The sequence below is a fragment of the Netta rufina genome (assembly GCF_964035555.1).
Source record: "Netta rufina genome assembly, chromosome: 14".
Taxonomy (NCBI): Eukaryota; Metazoa; Chordata; class Aves; order Anseriformes; family Anatidae; genus Netta; species Netta rufina.
The window spans coordinates 5,007,174-5,029,019 of record NC_140137.1 but is presented as its reverse complement, the minus strand read 5'-3'; the positions used below and the strand labels follow the sequence as shown (position 1 = coordinate 5,029,019).

At 37.4% G+C, this 21,846-nt stretch overlaps 1 protein-coding gene across 6 annotated transcripts in view; it reads right to left on the bottom strand.

The window, feature by feature from the left end:
- TENM2 (teneurin transmembrane protein 2) overlaps positions 1-21,846 on the bottom strand; it is a gene marked incomplete at both ends in the record, with an annotated part of 523,490 nt that overhangs the window by 224,600 nt on the left and 277,044 nt on the right. The window lies entirely within an intron of this gene.

The window sequence follows — 21,846 nt, the reverse complement described above, 5'->3', positions numbered from 1 at the left end:
TGTGAACTTTGCTCTTATAACTTCATATCACTCCATTCCATCAAATGCACACAGATGAAGCCAGCTTTTTTTTTTTTTTTTTTTTTTGGCACTGCCTATTAAAATATGACTGGCTATAGGGACGAGAGGAGTAAGAGAAACATGCATTCTGACTTCTGCAAGTTTATCTAGTGCATTGGAGAAATTGTTCATGAATAATTTATACATAGGAAAATTTGACCTCTGTAATCCTGCCAAAGTCTGCAAGGCAGAGAGAGATCTGCTGCATACTAGCTACAAATGTTAAAACACTGCAAAACTATATAAAATGGTGCATCCTTATTTCCATCACTTTTAAAGAAACAGTAACAGAGCAAATGCATGCTGGCTCTTCGCTTGATTACATCTCCCTCATTTCCGGAACCCCTTACTTTATAGGAATTACACTAAGGTTTATCTCATTAAATATATTTATTAAAAAAAAAAAAAAAAAAAAAAAAAGGTGAAAAAATTCCAATGACTACATATAAATTATGTTTGGGGAAGAACAATCAACTGAAAGTACCCATAGATACTAATTTATTTTTTTTTTACTGCTTGTTGTTACCAGCAAACAGCATGAACTGCTTTCCTATCTTCAGAAGATTTAAAATAAATAAAATAAAAAATAATACTAAAACAAGAACAACAACAACACCCTGAGATAGGCAAGTGACTGTTAAGCTTATTTTTTATTATTTTAACTGTGGATAAATTGATGGTAACACCAAATGGGCAAGTTATCATGAGGCATATTATCACGTGTTTAAGCGACTCCACAGCAACCCTCATCTACCCTTTTTTATGCTAGAGAAAATTCAATATGAATTGAGTATTTTCATTGCAGGCTTGCATTTACCAGGAATAATTCTAATATTGATGACACAAATAATTACTGTTATTACTCATGATTGTGCTATTCTTACGAAACACTACAGCACATAACCTAAACATTCAAGGGATGTAGTTGAAAAAAAACAAATTATTCCTTTGCAATATGTACGAAACAAGCAGCAAGACTGGAGGTTTGACACACCTCTGACAGGAATGTGACACTGTACACACAGTGCATTTAATTCTCACATTCTGGCTCTGCTTCAACATCGTGAAATTAAATGAAGAGGTTTTACATATTCAAAATCCTCATTTATCATATCATAAGGAAATACATACTCATAAAAATGTTGTACATGTGAGGTGATGAGATAAAACAACAACAACAAAAAAAAAGAATTTACTTTCTGTGCACATCATATACAATATTTTAAAGAAATTTAGGTACATTTTTTCTGGAATGTACTGAGACAGATGAAAAAACACCAACTATTCTTTTGCCAGGAAAGCTAATCACATTGTTACCTTCATGAAACAATACAGCCCAAATCCCTGAAGACAAGGTAACATTTCTAATTACTACATTTCTGTTTGTAGCCTAGATGAAACAGAAGGTATCAAGTTGTTAAAACATTGCATTATTTTGGTGGGAAGTTGGCTCCTGAGGAAGGTTTGTCCAGAAGTACGTGTTAATTGAAAAACATCAATGTCTGTGAGCCATGGAACCTATTGTCAATCTGTCTTGTGGTTAGATTTTCTCATAAGCTGCCAAATGTGATTAAAGCTTTTCTTGTAGTTGAGGCATTCATGATCTTTCTGTCAGGTTGATTTTGGCATCTACTAAACTCCCAGCACTGCCGTTCTCTCTAGTAGCAGGGCTCTAGTAGTGCTGCTTCTCTCTCTCTGGCTTTCCATCCCCCTACTCCCTGTAACACATAAGAACGTCTTAAAACACCCAACCTTTTGTAAAATTTGATAGGAAGTGAACTGAACTGAAAAATTACTGAAAAGGAACAGAAAAACACATGTGCAGAGAGAAAACTTATTAAGTTTTGTTTCCTTAGGAAATGAATCTAAAGGGTAACTATCTGCAGGACCACAGCTGAGAGATCGGTTGTAGAACTACTGAAAAGAGTTGAACATATGCAGTTAGGCTATAAGAAGCATAACAAAATGATAAATAACATTTGTTACTATACGTTCTTAAGATAGAAATAATAAGTGCAATTCCATACTGTTGAATATTATTATCTTGGTCAAATAAGTCCAATGTGTTATTGAACAGATTGAATTTTGTATACCTGAAGCTCCTTGACATATTTGTGTTTCTGCACATACCTTAACATATTTTGAAACCTCCCATCTCTCAAAATGATTCTAACTTCTCATCATTTCACTATGGGACACACATTATGCTACAGTATTATAAAACATAGTGACATATGGGAACATCAGTCTCTTGTTACGCAGCTCCTTTCAGAAATCAAATCTGTAATGTAAAATAGGAATTGGTACAATTTATATCTACTCTTAATGTGATAATATGATAAAGCTTCTATATATAAGATTTTTATCTCATTGTGCATTGACAGAAATCCTATGTAATGGATACTTCTATTGACAGCAGTAATGCAATTATGTAATATAACCAAAGAAAAACACACACAAATGCTACAAAAGGGAAGCCAAAGTCTAAAAGCTGATGCATTACAAATTCAATAGGAAAAAAAATAGTTCTTCAAATATTTGTTCATATACGTATTCATACTGCATTAACTCATATGTGGCACAAAAATAGTGAATACAGTATTCCTGCGGCCCTTTTCAAAAGAAGCAAGCAAACAACAACAAACCTTTTTCTTTTTTTTTTTTTTTTTTTTCTTTTCCTCATTACTACCTCCTGTCACTTATCTTACTTTTTAAAGTGAATGATAAACGTGATAAGTCATCTTCCGGAGGATGTTCTGATTTGGGATGGCTTTGGGCTTTCGTGCTTCATGGCACCTCATTCTGCAAGGGCTTTCTTGTTTTATTTTTATCTACAACTTAATATTCTCTCCCCGCCCCTGGTAAGATTATATAGCAGACAAACATTGACATTATTTCTGCTTTTTTCTTTTTAACAGAGTCACATCTCTCTTCATCAATCCAGGAAATGACACCTCAATTACTGCTACACTTTAAGTCCCTGAGGCTTAAAATCTGCCTTCGAGTCAACGTTCAAAAATCAGGCCATGCTTGTAGCTGGTAATGATGCCACAGGTCTGCAACCATCCCCTGCAATGCACCCACAAAAGCTGAGTATGCAGATCAGACACTGATGTGAAGATTTCTTTTTAAGAAAGATTTCTCGTTAAGGACAGCTTCACAGAGAGAAAGCGGTTGAATAAGTTGCAAATGAAACAGTGCTATGAACTCCAAGTTTCAAATGCATACAAGAATGAGGATAAGGCATTGCTAATGTCTTGAAAAGTTCCAGGGGTGTAAAAATTAGAAAATTCTTTGGAGCAACATGCCAGAGTGATAAGGAGTGACTGGAGCAAGGTCAATGTCTTTTTCTTTGAAGATGAGCTTTAGGAGGGAGAGGACTGCATACAAGAGATCTTATTAGAAGAATAAGGCCAAGAGTTGTATCACACTGGGAGCGGAAATTCATGTAATGGACATCAGCATTCAGACTGCATTGGTGAAGTCCAGAGGCAAAAATAATGATATAAGCTCCTCGGTTGTCTGAAGTCCTACAATGTAGCATTTAGTTCAAAGCTATCACAGTCCTTCTGGCTTCATCCTGCCTAACCTTTCAAGAATCTGCAGGGAAGAATGCCGCATGAAACCAGGAACTTAGGATTCTCTATCTGTACCCAAAAATCATTCCTGTTGACAACAGTACATGCAAGGAAGTCAAGCTTTCCATTTAGTCCAAGCTGATGAAGCAACTGAAACATTCATAAGAGTATCTAAAGAATTGGACAAAAATACACGGGGTCTATATCTAAAGAAACTAGTTTTACAGATGAAGTGTTGTAGGAAAAGGAAGAATTTGAGGTCCTTTACACCAATAGAGAAATATAGTTCTTTAGGGTATGTGACAAGCTTTGCTAGAAATCATCTAATTGCACTTCAGTAGATGTTGGGCATGTCTGGAGGCCAGTAAGTGATATGTGGCATCAGTGAATGCTTTGAGTTGCAGACAAAATCTTTGCAGTTCCCAGATCTACCAGAGCCAGGTACTGGGACACGGGCAGCAGCCTCAGCTGCTGTCTGATCATCCATTGTGCACAGTGCTGGGGCAGTGGCTGACCATTGCTGCTGGAAAGCACCAGAAGAACTCGCTTCAACTCTGAACTCTAGGATAGTAGTTTACATAACAGTAATTACAAGTGGTAGTTAACCAGTTGCTGTTGTAACTGGTCTGTACAACAGGAACAGAAGTGAAATTGAGAACACTGAGGGGCTTTGTCCTCTGACTTGTTGGATGTCTCAGAATTCAGACAATCCTCACTGGCACCTTCAAGTATGCCTGAAAAAGGAAAAATGAGGCTGTGGTTTTGGAACTTTTCCGTTGTGACTTGTCTGGAGCAGTGAAGCAGAGGAAATTGCCTAGGAAGTCTATCACTGGCTGCCAAGTCCTGATCACATCCTTCCTGAACGACAAGTTTCTGGACTCGAGCAATCACTTCATGTTTTAGAGGGAACGACATTTCCTTTTACTTACATCTAAAGAGGCTGTTTAAGTGATGTCCCTGACAGCATCATTAGCTATGAGACCCAAAAGCACGGCAATCTCCATCCAGGGAGTCCGTAGCTGGGTAAGTGACAGGGTCAGAACGGGTTACAGGCTTACTAGTGGGAACCTGCCATGCGTGGCCGTGGTGTAACACAGCAACAGGGCTATGGAGAAGACTGTCTGGAGTCCAGACATTTGTAAGACAGTTAAGAAGAATTCTGTTCCTCTTAATCACAACGATACATTTGGGAAAGAGATACTGCCAATGCTTTTAGCCTAAGAGACCACAACTCATCACCAGGAAGGAAAAAGGACTGGTTGCAATCACTCCTAGCATTATTATACATACATATGAGACAATCAAAGAAGAGAACCAGACTGCTTATCAGTTTCTGAAGGATTTTTGAGATATACTTTCCATACTCCTTCCTCCTTTCTCAAAAGACCCATGGAGTTTTGCAGGTGAATAAAACCCACGTGTGTGTGAAAATCTGGCCTCTATATTCCACTATGCTGCATGGCAGGAAACATGTCAAAAATGACTGAAATTTAAGAATTTTGACATGAGTGGGCATGGTGTAACACCCGTTACAAAAACGCATCTTGAAATGCTTTAAGCAACCCCTTCAGTTAATTGTAATATTACTACCTAAGAACAACATAATAGGAACAATAATTATATATATATATACACACATAGATATCTATTCATACATCCTTTTACCCACACACACTTAAGGAGGTATGCATAATTTCCAAAAAAGAGCAATATTCTAAGAGGTCTAAAGGACCAATTCAGACTTGTTTAATAGACAATTTGCCACTGATTTTCTCAGGGTAAAGATCACTATCTGTATATTGTCATTCCACACTCCTAATTGGAATGGCATTTCAATACAAAAGTTTGTCATCAGAAAAAATCCAAGTGCCACATACAGATCTCAAATCTGTATCATCTGCAATGACACTCTCCAACTTCTCCCATCAGATGAATCTCACTTTAAGGCTTAGGACATCCATAACAAAGACCCTTCTCCTTCTGAGGAAGCCCCATTCTTACAGGACATCCAGAACACGGAGTGGAAGCACCATGAGAAGCACTCAGCAGGACCCTGTTTCCAGGAGTAAAACACCTCCCTCTACCTACAGAGCACACCACATTTCTGACTACATTTCCAGCTCAGCCTAATTGAAGCCCTTACACTGTCAGCAATGTTTAGTTCACTTTAAAGAGTGAGAAACATTGCTAAATGTGTCAGGAAACAGCTAGATACCATAAGAAGCATGTTTCTGCAGTGCAAAGCACTATAAATTAGGCAGGCAGCTGATGAGGTGAAACGTTCCTGAGGTATAGCACATTCAGCACTCTCCTGTTCCTGCACAGAATAATTGCTTTCTTGCATGAAAAAAACTTCCTTCAACTATTTGTGCAAAGCATGTCTTCCCAATGGGCTGGGCACTCTCAAGCAGAGTCGCATTTAATAAATCAAATATATATCATCATAACTGGCATAAGGAATATCAATATTTTGTATTTGATGAATTGACTACAGTTAACTGGCAACGGGAAAAATTGCCCATTTTCTGTATAGTAACAGCATCTATTTTTGTAGCTAAAAAGGAATTTGTACTTCAGTGCTCTGCAGGCCAGCGTGGAGACCCAGCAGGCAAAGTAGGGGAGAAAGTCCTCTGCTCTCAGAGCTCGGCAGGCTCGGGGAGAGGGCAGGCACCGCCCAACAGTTCACCCACCCTGCAAGCAGCAGTGCTGATTTATCTGTGAAGCTACCTCAGTTAACCCTTGTTTTATCAGGCTTCAACTTGATAAGACAAAAAAATCGTAGTCCAAAGTGAAGTATACATGGAAAACTGGAAGAGAAATCTGATAAATTTTTGAGCGCTTTCTTCAGCATCAAGTTGCTTCCTTTTGCCTAAACTCCTGTTGCATTTTTACTCTAAGGCAAACAAGCTTCAAAAACTGCAGAAAAAGATAGACATAAATCAAGATTTTGGATGACAGATTTATCACTGAAGAAAAGTACTGAAGCTCCTATCTCTCTGAAAGCAACAAACAAACACAGTCAAGGTAAGAAAAGTGTCTGCAGAGTCTGTTTCACAGGAGTCAAAGGAGAAAAAAAAAGGTCTTCCCAAAGCATGGGGCTGATATCCTTAGACAGACCTGTTTACTGATGCCTACAGACATTTCTTGGCATCAAAAAGGACAGTAGGGACAACTGAGGATGAAATAGATACCATCACATCATTTATCTAACAGTGGAACTGAAAGACAAGCCGGCTCTATGGTTTGGTATCCCTCCCATTTCCCACTGAACAGTACCCCAGATGCCTTCTTCTAAACTTTTGCTATGCAGAAAAAAAAAGAAAAAAGAAAAAAGTATGAAGTCAGAGCAATAGTGTGATGGAGTGAAAACAAAGGAAAAATATCTCTGTCTGCAACTACAGCCGTATGGCTGCATATGTTGGGGGCTGGATACCGCCCACTTCCCTGCTTGGGGCTACCTAGAGCCACGTTTCTTCTGCTGCTTAGGCCCCTGAAGCCTTGAGACCTTTCTTCTTCTCTTTCTCTCTCTCTTTTTTAATTAAATTTGGTGGGGTTTCGATTTTAAGGAGCACTGAAGCTGAAGGATCACACTGCAGGTCCCAGGAGCAGCAGAAGCCAAGCACCAGTGTTCCTGAGGCCCAGCTCCATCACAGCCCAACACGTGCCCCTGCTGTGTTCGGGGTGAGGGGTAGCATTTACCTTCACAGCACCTCCAGAGGTGATACTGAGGCCAAGCTCAGTGCAAGCAACATGTGCACCCTCCCTGAGGCAGGCAATGCAACTATCTCTGCTCTCAGCCCCACACGGGTTTTCTACAGCCATTGTGAAAGACAATGAAAAGCAAAATCACCTCCATGGGGGCCAAAGCCCTATAGAAAAGGCCACTGAACACAATTAACATGTTCTCTGCCAAAATTTCTACCCCCTTTTGAAAATCTGAAGCACAGTGACATAGGAGGACCTGATACTGCATAAAACAGTTTTAAAGGACACTTAAATTCATATTCAATAGGCAAAATAACACATTTCTTTAGAAAGCATGACTCTAGAAATCATTATTTTATCCATGTATTTGGAGCATTTTAATAGTCAAGAAGGTAGAATGTTGCTTTGGATTTTTCTAGACGTTAAAGAAAAAAAAAAAAAAAAAGAATAGTTTTATCCTAAAACTCAAAGCTAACTGTTCTTAGGTACACATTATATTTTATATTTTTTACATTCCAAGCAATCCTATCATAAAGGGTGAATAGTCAGAAAAGCCCTGAAACAACACAAAATAAACCTAGGTTCTTTATGAAAGAAATGCATAAAATCTCTCTGGCTTACAGTTGTAGTTCTAGTTAGACTTTGCCACAAGACAAGGAACTGTTTATGAGAAAAATTGTCTGTGGTAGAAAAATAAAAATAAATGGCCAAAAAGGAAAAATAAAAAAATAAATAATAATAAAAAAAAAAAAAAGGAAATAAGTGCAATGTTGAGCATATTCAGTGGGAACATTTTATTTTCCTTGTCCTCTGAGGTAGAACCATTTACTGCACACACACAGGAATACATTTTAAGAATTGTAGATGCTAGAAAAGGAACAAAGAAGATTCAGCAAGTGCTGTTCTCTCTCTCTCTCTCCCCCTTTTAATATGGATGCATTCTACAAGCTTACGTGGGTTTTGTTATCTTCCTTAAACCATCTCACCTCCATGTGGTTACTATTTCCTAAAGCGCCGTGTATTTGTAGTTCTTGAATATGAAAGTCACTGTATAAATGTGATATTGCTTTTAGTAATGATTTATTATCATTACTCAAATCTATGCAGAAGTGTAAGACTAACTTGGAAATCAATCATTTCTCTTGTGGCTTTTAGCATAAAGTCAAAGCTAAATTAATTTTCCCAGGCAATCCATCTAAAAAAATATATCAGTTTTATGGAATTTGGATATTAAAAATAAGTAGACAGTCATGACTTAAAAACGATCTAAACCAATTCAGTATGTAAAGGCATAATTTGCTGCTGTCAAAAGCTAATGTCACTTAATTCTTGTCTTGTTAAATCATCTGATACCTCTTTCCTTTTTAGTTAAACAAAGATAAATAATAAAAACAATTTACAACTAGGAGATGTCAGGGTTTTGCAGCTGTTCAATGTCTTTTGGGTAGATTAGATTCTGTAATGAGAAGATAATAATCCTCATTTTATAAAAGCTGTTGCTGTCTTGGGAAAAACATCAGTGAATAAGATTAGAAAACTCTTTTCCTTCTTGAACATATTACACTAGCAAGCTGATTACTTGGCATATGTTTAATGATACTTTCATAGCTGGAAAACAGTAATTTGTTTCAGTGATTTTTTCCCATCACTCATAAAGTCAAAATATATTCTCTAATCTCACTGTACCTCCGATTTAGACAGGAAAATCAGAGCAAGAAGGAACAGGCAAATCCACTTGAATGAAAATCACATGAACTTGCTTAAACTTTACTTCCCTAACAAAGGTTCTACTGAACTAACCATATGAACTATAACTGACATTAAATTACAACTCATCAACTCCCTGTTCTTTGTGGGACAAAAAGGACAATCTAAAATTAGGCATGCTTTGGGAAGAACCTGACCTGAAGATTTACAGCCACCATCACACGAGACTGACTCTCCATCTTTAGTCACTTAATAGTATGTGCAGCTTTTAAAAACTGGGAAGAAATACATTTTCCTATTATCCTTCTTAACTCATACGGAGCAAAGCATTCATGACAGGGAATTCCACTAACGAAAGGACTGTAATTATACCCAAGGTAGGTAATTACCAGGCACCATAGGACATCTACCTCCTCACATGAATGTACAAATAGTTTATTCAATCTTTATTCTAGCGACAGAGAGTTTAAGCTGTGATGTGATAAAAACTTGTTTCAACTATCAAAACAACTCCTATTTACCTTTATCTTTAGTATTCAAATTCTAAACAGTGTTGAACATCCACTCATGCCGTCTCCACACATGATGATATAATGAATGATGTTGGCTTTATTTCTATTAGAGAAATTAATTTCCAGGAACCTTTCAACAATTAGTGATTCAGGTGCCTGGATGGGAAAAATACTACTAGATGGGAAAAATAACATGATCTTGAACAAACATGAGAAAACTCAAACCTGTAATTATTCAAAGTCTGTGAAAGTCATATACAGCTACTACTAACACATGGGTTTGGGATAGTAATCAGATAATATGTGTTAACTCTTTGCAACCTGCTGAAAAAGCAGCTTTAATTTCTAATGAACAAATGTAAAATTAACACAAGGCTTCACAGGATCAGTAGTATGGAAAATGCTAAGGAAGATAACAATATGCTCTAAATCTGCTGCATCATCTAGTGCAGTGCCAGTGCTATATTGTGGCTAATTCAGCTTTTGTTTTTTCAAGTCTTCTTTTCGTAGTTACACCTACAGATTGCATCTGGCATTCCTCTTCAGTTCCTAAACTCGTGTGTTAAGCACTCCTGAATTAGTGCTAAACATCTGCCGCGATACACTCTGGAGATGTTTGTATTTTAGTGCTGGGAGACACTAAGGTGCACTAAGAGAAATATAACTACGACGGGAATTATTCTTCCATTCCTCTTAACACTGATACTTACATTTACATGATATTATCTTGGTGCTTACTGTTTTCTTGCTTTGTCTGTTTTCTTCTCTCTTAAGATCCTACCTTGCCTTTCTTACACAGCCCATATGACACTAGAGGAAGTTTTGGGTGTACAAGGAAACTAAGGCTTGACTTCACAGCTACCTGAGCCAGGGGTGGAATTTTCCAGAACACAAAAGTGCTTAAGCATTTACCTTCCTCGTGTCTTACTGTATCATCGGGCAGATTAACATCTTTTTTTCTTAAACATTTACTGGATTCTACAAATGTTATGATATTTTACACTGAACACATGCGTGCCTTTAGAGGAATCTATCAGCCTCTAAGAGATCCTGCTTCAAGAGCGAACATTCCACAACTTAATAGCAAGCCTCAGTGAAATCTCAGCTCCATTTAAGTCAATATAAATTGTATTTTTGCCTTCAGCACAGCCAGGATTTCACCCAAGAGTCCTAGAAAACTTTTTCACGGAGAGAAGCTCCCCCAGCAGAAGTCTTTTACTGACTTGAATACTGGGTTGCTGCTGTTCAGTCAATTCCGAACGGTCCATTGCGCTCAGATCTAGAAATTCAGCTTGGAGCTAAACTGCAGCTAAAAATCAAAGGGGGAAATGAAATACCGTCACTAATATGGAGCAAGGCCTATTTAGCCCCTTTAAATCCTCTCTGATGTGTTCCAGTAAAGCTGACTACTCCCTGAAGAAGACAGAGAACACAAAAAGCGTCCAAATATAGGATTATGGACAAAACTACCAAGCCACTTGCAAACGAGCAATTTAAGTGCAGATAAAAATTTGTTCCCCCACCCCCCCCCCCATTGAATAAGGTTTCAAATGTTTCCCTTTTTGAAAAGTTAATTTCCAGTTTAGAGTCTGAGAAGTAGATACAAATAAAGAAAAGGAATATAAATTATGAAGGAAAGGAAAACACAATTTACTGTTTGTGGGCCACACCTTAAATAAACACTGGAATCTGCACATATCTCACAGAAAAGCTGAAAAATGTTGATTTCGTACATGAGAAGGTTAATTTCAAATAAAATCTTTCAGAGTGGCAGATTCCAACACAGCAGCTATCAGACCATTGACTGTTTTAGCGCTGGTTTGTACCGCCACAATTACTGGCACACTGGGAGAGCAGTACAGGAAATTAAAAAGATAAAATTTCCTTTTAATGAAAGGAAATCGCAGAGATGAAAGACTACTCCATGGGAAAGGGAGCTTTACTCTGCAGTACTAAGAAAACCTATAACCTTATTAAAAGGCATTTGCAAGCACAAAATTAGATACATTAAAAAGGTAGGAAATATTTTAATTATAGTTACAATTAAATTTGCCAAAACGAATGAATAAAAATCGGGATACATGTTCTTCCCTTCAAAACAAATGCAAGGCTCTGTTCTGTACTTATCAGTAAAGAAAAGTCCTACTAAAATCAACCAGACTGCAGAATAGCCTGGATGTGCTATTCTGTATTTCAGCATGAACTGTATCTTTAAAATAATGACAGTTTCTCTCATCTTTTCGATCTTAAAGCACTTTATAACTACAGCTCAGAAATACATGGACAGAGAAGAATTAAAGCAACTGAAGCTGAAATATGCTACTTCAGAATCCAAAGTTTGTTTACACCATTAGAAGGCACTCAAATATATATCCCCATAAATGACAAGGTCCCAGCAGCAAATTAACAGGAACAATTTTCCCATCTCAGGAGCTGTCAAGATGGGCTCTGTTAGCCAATTTATCTTACTCCAGCACATCTCTGGTGCTTGTCAATCAATATGTGAAACATTTGGTGCTGATTGCCATTTTTCTATCCACTTCCTTTTGCCTCTCGTACCAGGCAATTTACTGCAAGTCAATCAAGGTTGAAGCAGACCTTGTTTAAATAAAACACTGTTGAGATCTTTTCACACCAACAATTTCAAAAACAGAATGAGCTGTAGCTTTTCACATTTACATTTATACTACTTTTTCTGTTTTTCCCAAATGCCATGCTGAAGTTATAAGTCATAACTAAACTCAGCTGAAGGCTTAGGGAGAAAGCAGTCAGGGAAGATGAAGTGAATATAACCGTATGCACTTCCACTGTCAAAAATTCAGTCTATCAAAGGAGACAGAGAACATTAAAAGGTACTTAAGTAGTTTGGGATTATTTCTTTTGTACCCTGGCTTCAAGTCAGGCCTCCCCTCCTTCCCCCACTCCCCCCAATTTAAAAAAAAATAATCTCAAAAATGTATGAAGGAGATCAATTCTCCCAACTACCAATTGGGCATTATGTTATGTTAAATACACTGACATCTTCCCACTTACATCCAGCCAACACAATGGAAACCCCAGGTCACATCACGCCTACCTTCAGCACTGCTATAGCATCACCTATATGTGGTGAGAGCGCAAAAGTGGGCAGGAAGAGCCTTTGCAGTATAGAGTGTAGCTGAATACAAGTGAAACAACTCATGTACTTATTCTATATAACACCGATTTATATTTTTTAAAAGTTTTAAGAACTGTTGCTCCCTTTGACTTGTTTCTGCATAGTAAGACCTGGTTTTGCAAACAATACCTGCATAACTTTCCTGCTGTGTGTAATCCTATCCCAGTTTTTAGGTTCACTATGGATTGCATAATTCACCCTGAGACCATTCATGATAACGGAGCATAACACCACAGTCTTCTTACATAGCACAGTAACTGGAGATCTGATGCAAGCATTTATGTGCTAAAACTATATAGAGTGACACCCTCAATTTATTCAGTTTAATCTTGTTATTTATTTCTTCCAAATACACTAAATTTAATGACGTACAACCGCAATGCAAGAAAATGCAAGTCAGGTCAATCCCTGAGATCCCTTAAGTAAAAAACTAGTAAGAAAAACAGAGGACACTCCTTTAATAACAAGGAGATAAGGAGAGCTAGTCTTCAGATGTTAATGTTCTTATGATTAAAGAACTATCCATTCCTCCCTCCTCTTTAATTTTAAATGATTTAAGGGTGTCAGGCACCCCTCCCTCATTACTCCTCTCCCCAAAACTCAATAGCACATATATTAGAAAACAAATGAGTTCTAATAGAGACAAAAAACAAACAAGCAAACAAACCACAAAACCAGAAAACAAACAAACAAACAAGAATTTCTTCTCTGGTTGACGATTTACAGATACATCTATCATAGAAGTATAAAAAGAGCTTAGAATATTAAAAGATAACTGACTTAAAAATCTGAAACGTGCCTGTAGTTAACACCTCTTAAAATTTCACGATGTCCCTGCTCATTTGCTAGCACTTTAGTATGAGACTTATTATCTTCCTAATCCATAACACATATGATAAAATCCATAACACATCTACAACAGAGTCAAGGACTGACCAAAAAATATAGAAAGCATTTTATATGGTGTATTAAATCAGTGGTCCTATCCTGTAGGGTATTTAAAATAAAAAAATATAAAAAAATAAAAATCCTCTCAGCAATATTTTTGGTCAGCACAATGCACAATAAAATTAAAATGGGTTGTCTTTCACTACCTTGTCAACAAAATACGTACTAGTTTAATTCTAAGAGAATAAATATTAAATGCTTGGGAGAGAAATCAAGCTGACAAGCAGAACATAAGTCTCAAAAAGCAAAAGAAGCCTTGCTGCATACTATCCCCTGTGGGTTACTGCAGGTAACCCTGCTAAGGCAGGATCCACTTTACAGATTTTCCCTTATGCTGCTGATAGAAAAAAAATCCATATAGTGTTTGAAAGAGAAGTGTATACCATAGATGTTGACATTATATAAACACACGTGGATACAGGCACACGCATACCCACACATTAGGACAGGTGATATATTATCCCTAAGAAGTGTCCTTTGAGATATTTTCCCAATAAGCTTCTCATGACTCACAAGGAGGAAGACGTATGTTTTACTTTATCCTGATTTATCTAAGGGGAAGAAAAAAAAAAAAGAAAAAAAGCAAGATACAGGTAATAAGAAGTATTGTCTACAAAGCAAAACCAGTTAGCCTGATTCATGTGAGTAGGATATATTTGCTTCGCTGACAATAGCTGGCAGCCCACAACAAAAATTATCATATAGACAGTACAAGAACTCCACACTCCTGGTTCAGGTTTAACTAATGACAAGTCTTGCCTAGCCTTAAAACAAACAAACAAACAAACATACATGAAGAATCACAAAATCACACGTATAATATTTATTTCAGTAGTTTCAGTGATAGGAGAACATTTACATATTAAGACGTTCTCCATCCACTCCACCTCGCATAACTAAAACATCCCTGAAGCAAAAAAATGTCATTTTAATCCTCAGAGAGCTCTGGGCCTACTGAAAGGCGGATGCAGGCCGAGGCCTGCGCGGCACATGCCAAGCTTGCTGCTTCCACGGGCCTGCAGCCTGCCCCAGGCACTCACCCTGCCTGGAAGGTGGGCTTACGGCTGGCTCTGTGCGTTCACTGGGAAGGTGTTTCCTACAAAGTTAAAACAAACACAACAAATAAACTACGCCTGCTTACAAATCGTTTCCCTTTGCTCATTGCAAAGCTTATCTTTTCATCACTAACATATTTTTTTTTTCCTAATAGATGTACCAATTTTCTGGTATACACTTTCTAATTATGAATGTAAAGGGAAATGTAAAATGTTTCTGCCAAAGAAAGAAGCAATAGGTGACGGGTGAAATTATTTGATAGCTAAATGCATTAAATAAGCAAATGGCCTAAGGCAAACACTTACAGGACTGCTCCTTTTCTGCCCATCTCCACTGCTCTGTCCTCTCTCCCCCAAATCTCCTCAGACTTTCCCTTTGTGCCCTACAAAGTCTGACCACAGTAACGGGAGGAATCCTGGGGAGTGCCGAGGAAGTCAGACAGACAGAGGGGACAGACACAGAAACAGCGCACAGAGCATGAGCCATCACCTGCCAGAGTATTACAAATGAAGAGTTACTTATAATTGTCCTTGAAAAGTCGATCACAGATTTCACTCTCCTTACTTTAAGCCAGATGCCCAGGATTTCTATCTCTTCCTATCCTCTTTCTTTCTTTTCTTTTATCCTCTTTCTTTTTTCCCCTAATACCAGATTGTTTAAAGCCTGTACCTTAATTTTAACCTGAACCTGTAATTTTAGCTGCTGTTAAGGGAATTGCACTTTCCTGTCTCTCTACAGCCCCAGGGACTAATTGAGAAGATTACCTGAAGGCTCAAGGTCTAAACGCTCGAGGAAGAAAAACCTGTTTAAAACAATTTCTACAAAGAAGAATGACAGAAATAGGAACAACTAGGAGATTTTGCTGTCACTGGAGGTTTTCCTATTACAAATGACAGTATGCTGTATGTGATCATGTGCTGGGAAAAATAATAGTAATAAGACAATGAATTTCAGTTTGAAAGGATAAAACCTGTGTCAGAAAAGACAGCTAACTACTGCTGTTTGCATTATATATACATCTTCCTCACAGGCACAAAAGCACATTAAGCAGCAGCCGCTGCACTTTACGAATTAGTTTAGAGCAGCAGTGCAACCTCTTCCCGAGCTTCTCCAGAGTTATGAAGAATCGCAACCCAGCCTAAAAGCATTATATAAACTGCAGATACATTTGTGAGGCAGGAGAATACTCCCTCACCACTAACATACCCTTGCCTATAGTTAATATTGACAAATCAATGTCACTGTTTTCCTGAAGATACTCATATAATCTTTGTGGGGCTGTTTGTATTTACTTAGAAGATCAAGGACCAGTCGCCAGTCTGCCGAGCAGACACCAGAGGGAACCTGCCCAGCAAGTCCAGCCAAGTGCCACATACCAGCCTGCAGCCACATCCTCAGCCTGCTGAGCTGCCTTCATCTTCATGCCTTGATCCGCAATCATTACCAAGAAGAATGGCAACCCGCATCCGACATGTTTATCTTAGTCACTCCATTTTACAATGAAAGACGACATGCAGAACAAATAACACGAGATGCGTTACAGGAAAGCAAGGAGCGCTAAGAGGGGGTGCAGCATTCTGCAGTAACATCAAATGAAAGGTGTTGTCAGAGAAAAGTATGAAACAAAAGCCACAACGAAACATGTGCCATTTAAAAACAATTCTTCCAGAAACATCAACTTAGGCAGTAAGAAATCAACACTAGAATATGTGATTTTAGTAAATGCATGAACTGATATTTACATATAAAACGTATACGTTTATATAGGTCATGCAGAACTCATGAGGGACCATTAATATTTATTGCAGTACATGAAAAATGACAGATAGGGAGCCTGTTTTCTCTACAAATCAGAACTGAAAAGGAGTCAATCTGAAAACCTTAAAATCTCAGCAGAAGTCAAGTTCCCTGTCCTTGCTAACTTAGGTATTTAACACATTTCATCTGTTCACTACACAAGGCAGAATTAGTGCTTCTTTCCAGCTATCACAGGGATCGCATTAAAATGCTACCATGATCTAAATGGAGTAGATATGCAAGAAAGAGTGAAAGACAATTTTAAAAGATCCAGTTTTACCTACACTTACTGCAATGAAAATGAGAAATCCACACTCCTCTTCCATCAGAGGAAGTCATGACCCCATCAAAAACTGATGTACAAATCTGTTCCAGCAAGGTCAGTTAATAGTAATAATATATCATGATGCAGTCCATTTGGGGTTTTGTTCTTAAACACTTCAGCAAATGGGCCTGTTTGTTAACTCCAACAGATAATTATGAAGTGCAATAAAAAATTCAAATTATGTTAATAGGCCAGAGAACAACGGCTGTTTGCAGAAATCTCTGGCAATTACCAGGCGTAATGGTTCTCAATTAAGCTGGAGGGTATTTTCCATCATTCATAATCCACTATTTTAGAAGTATCATAAAAATATGAGCTGTTAATAAAACTTTTAGACCAACAATGTAGTTCTTTGTCACAGAAAGTAATACCCATTTTATTTTTATAGTGTTTTTTGTTTGTTTGTTTGTTTGTTTTTTTCCTTGGGAGCAGTAGGTGAGGATATTGTCAGCGAAAGGAAGGCAAGTGCTCGGGAGCTCCATCTTGCAGCGCTCCCATGTGTGAGGGGACCTACACTGCTTCCTTAGGCAGATTCAGTTTCCCGTATGAGACTGGTCAGCGACCATGCATAACTTGACCAATTCTATTTTTAGATAGTGCACCTTGCTAAATAAACTTTAATGCATATTATAGTTTGATGCAAGGGTTTCACTGATTGTCCACTTCCAAACCTATACTTCAGGTATTTTTCCTGGGAATAAAATGAACAAGAAGAATACATGGAGAAAATAAGGCCCAAAATAAGCTTGATGCAATATATATATTTCAATTAAATCGAATAAAATAATCTTTAATCAATAAAGCCACTAATGGAAGATCAATGGGCAATAATTGCTAAATACTCTTCCAGTAAAAATTCGACTTTCTTATCCATCACACGTACAACCTTGCATTAGGAAAACTGCACATTAACTACTAAATTATCATCATAACTTTACTACTTATAATAACTGATCAATTTTCTGAACACACTGCTGTAAACCCCCACACATATCCACACACTTGTGCATGTGTTAATTTTTTCTATGTTAAACACACCTTTACTAACAAAAAAGTTTTTTGTTAAAAACTTTTTCTCTAATCCGACAACTTCAATCTTTCCCCTACCAGGAAGCAAAAGTTATTTCACTTTTATTTAAATACATTTGCATGCATATTCCTGAGAAAAATCATTTAAGACTACTTCCCAGCTCTAGAAATTTGTATTTCATATTCCAACAGCATCTCAAACTTGAGCACAACACTGCGTATCAGCAGTGGAAGACAGTCATTCATCATCCAGACCTCAGGATCTGCTGAGATTCTTTATTGCTTTGACCTCATTAAAATGGTGCAAACCATGAGCTAACATAAATCTGTCTCACTAAATACTTTCCTCTTCAATTTTTTAATAGTTCGCACATGATGGGAAAGGTTAAAGCCAATTAAAACAGATACAAATACCGTTATTATTGCCCTGACAAAATGTTAGTTATTGGATTTGGTCATTTCACTTTACAAAACCATTACTCCAATTTCTGAATGAATTAAGAATTACACTGTTTATTGACTTCCACTTCTGTGCAATGCTTGTTTCTTTTGTGTGTGTGTGTGTTTGTGTGTGTGTTTTATTTCTTCTATCCCTTCAAGCTAAAGTAAATCTCAAGTGTTGCAGGAAAACAAGGACACCTACATAGGGATGAAATTTTTATTTAAACTTCACTCCAAGAAAAAGATTTTGAATTCATTCCTATGCAGTGAAGCCTAGTTCTGTCTCATTAAGATCAACATATGATACAGGCAGACACTTAAAAGCCTCTAGTGATAATGGAACTGTTGTGAAAATTGAAAAAAAAAAAAAAAAAAAGTACTGATAAATGAAAATCTTTTCATCTGCAAGATTCTTCTTTCCTGTACCTGGTCTAAGAGAAAAAACAAACAAAAAACCCCACAAACTTGAAATAGCAACCGTTTTTATGTCCCTTCATATTGTTCAGCACTGTGAGCAGTAGCCATCATTTTACTAAAAAATCAAAAAAAAAGGTGGGGGGGAGAAGGGGATCAGGGTGGTTCCCAGTGACCTCAGTAGCTATGCATGCAGAACTGTGAACAGAATACTATCATTAACATTATAATCCTAGTAAACAGGCATCTGGCTGTCATTTAAAATGCATCTTTTCTGTACTGATAATAAGAAGCATTTTCTGCTAATTTCTGTTATCTGTAAATCTCTCCTGGCATTCCAATTCTGCACTTAGTGTGCTGTACACGCTTCACTTTATGCGCAACGAACACTCGTATCAAATGTCAGCATGTGTTCTTGTTATTGTAAAGACAGGCAGGGATTCATTCACTAAAAAGTCTCAATAAAAAGGAAATATCTATTTATAATGCCGAAGATATCCAACTTTTTTTTTTTTTTTTTTTTTTTTTTTTACACTTGCGATATAGTCTTAACCTTTCATAAAATAGCACTTTTATTTCTTGGCTAGCTCCATTAATTTGCTTGAAGAATGGAAGCTGAAGTCAAGTTTAGGTCAATTACTTGTTTATCCACGCATCTCATCTCTAAATCAGCAAAGTACTGCAGAACATCACCTCTAAGTTAATTTTACCTGCTTACCAGATGATCTTCAAAGGTCTCCTCCAACCCACCCCAATTCTGACTTGCAGGTACTGCTACTTTCCTCTCTAGTAGTCTATTTCTGCACAACACTTGCACATGTGTAAACCCAAAATAGCACAGGTCTAACCCCACTTGAACAGGTGTAAACCCAAAAATGACCACGAGAAATTCATCAAGTTTGCACTTTGTTTCTCACATGCTGTTCTAAAGAAGAGTGTAAGTCCATGCACAATTCAGTATTAATAACTGTTGTGTGTCATGTGAATATCTTCTATTCAAAAGAGCAGCATTTACCTTTTCCACCTAGTTCCAAACACTGCAGTAATCATCTGGATCAAGGACTATAGAAATACTTCTGGGTCCTCCGTCTTTCATCTCGTGCATTAGGACCTCTCCAACATATCTCTCCTTATGTTCTCTGTGGTCACCACCATGCACTGCTACTGAGCTGAGAACAGCTGCCCCAGTTTATTTTTCACACTCACTGTTCTGTTAGACTACTAGAGAATTAATCTGTGACCCACCCTTAAAAAAGACACAAGCACAGCAAACAGGTAAGAAGCAGCCTTGCAAAAATTTGGCTTGTGCACCAAACTTGTCTCCCAGCTCACTGGTGTAAATCGAGAAACCCAGTCATCTGCATTCCCTCCTGTGAAGTCAGTGCAGGGAGCGTCATCTTTCTGCCACCCTTTTAGAACTGCAAAATGGACTTGACAAAGTGTTTCATATGCATCAGAAATGCCAATAGACTTATTTAATAAAAGAATTTGAGTGCCTTTTTCATTTCTATTAAACTTTGTTTCTCATTCTCCTCCTCACTTAGATGCTTGCAAAATAAATATAATTATATCCAACTTTAATAACTTTGGTACCTTGAGCTGCAGGTGCTAGTATGCTGTATCTATTACCATATTTTAAGCCCTTTAAGAAGATTGCATTAATTTCTATGATAATTTAGAGCCCATAATGCATTCCAAGATGTGAATAGATGTTAATCACCACAGAGTGAGTGATTTTCCTGTATACTAACGAAGCCGCGCTGTAACCAGTAACTACTTACTTTCTAAATTCAATATTGCCACTGAAAGACCTGACTACAATTTTCTTGAGAGTAACAATACCCCTGAGAACATTTAAAAAAAAAACAAGCTAATCAACAACTGCATGAATTGCTATATCCTTCCTATAGAAATTATTAGGACTGAAAATATTTATAGTACCCATTTCATTCTTTGCCCAGTATTAATAGAAGGTATCCTTGTGCATTTATCTTCACTGACTACCACATACTTTGTACACCAGCTAGCTCAAAGAAAGCAGGCAGGAAAGAGTCTTCATTATTAAAATGACATTATGTTCAATGTTACAGGCACATCACTGAAGTAAATCCTAAGTCAGTAATTACATCTTTATTATTTCAGTAATAATGTCATTATTATTCATATATTACAATATTTACTTTGATAAAATAAGGCACAGTTTAGACTGCATGATTTAAGGTAAAGCCCAGTTTCTTTCATCAGCTTGAACCACATCTAACAATACAACATCCTAATTTAAGTACCTATACAAAAGAGTGAACATTTGTAATGCTTTCAGGAGCATTCACAGCTTTTCTGCCACCCAAGGGATGCCTTTTCTGCACGAGCCTATTACTCTTGCTTCTTGATAGTTATTTAAAAGTTTGCTCCTCACTGTATCTGAGTCCACTGCAAGAACTTAAAATGCACTAGAGCTACTACATCGCTTTTTCCTACAGTTACTATGTTGCTTTTAGAATGGAGACCTAGAATGAAAACAGGAATACTCCTATCTGTTTCCAAAATGTCACTAAGTGACCTATTGCATAAATTGAGAAAAGCTTTCAGCTTAGCGACATATTGCCCTCTGGACACATGGGGACACTTGTCACCTGTTCAGTGCTGTATTGGTAAGCATGACACTGGGTATTGGTAAGCATGACACTGGCAGGTACCAAACCTGCCTTCAGTACACCAAGGAACTGCCTTAGTAGAGATCAGTGCTGTACTCCACAAATTCAACTTTATAATGTCTGGTTTCAAGCATTAATGCACACAAATAGGACAGTTCCATCTTCCCAAACGTGGCGAGCTAATTTCTTGAGAACTGTTGTCAAACAAGCTCTTGGGGAGTTTACTAGAAAGTTTGTTTTTTTGCCTTCAGAGTTACAACTCTGAGTAACAACACCATCTTTGCGTCAGCCTAGGTTCCAAATTATCTAATCAACAAAATTGAGTTGACATTACAAATTTTATATATAGTTAAAATTAGAAGAAATTTTATATTCCAATTTCTAATACAGGAAAATGACCATTTTAACATTTTTTAAACGTAGTATAGACAACAAGCAGGTTCAGGTAGGCAGCTGAAAGCTG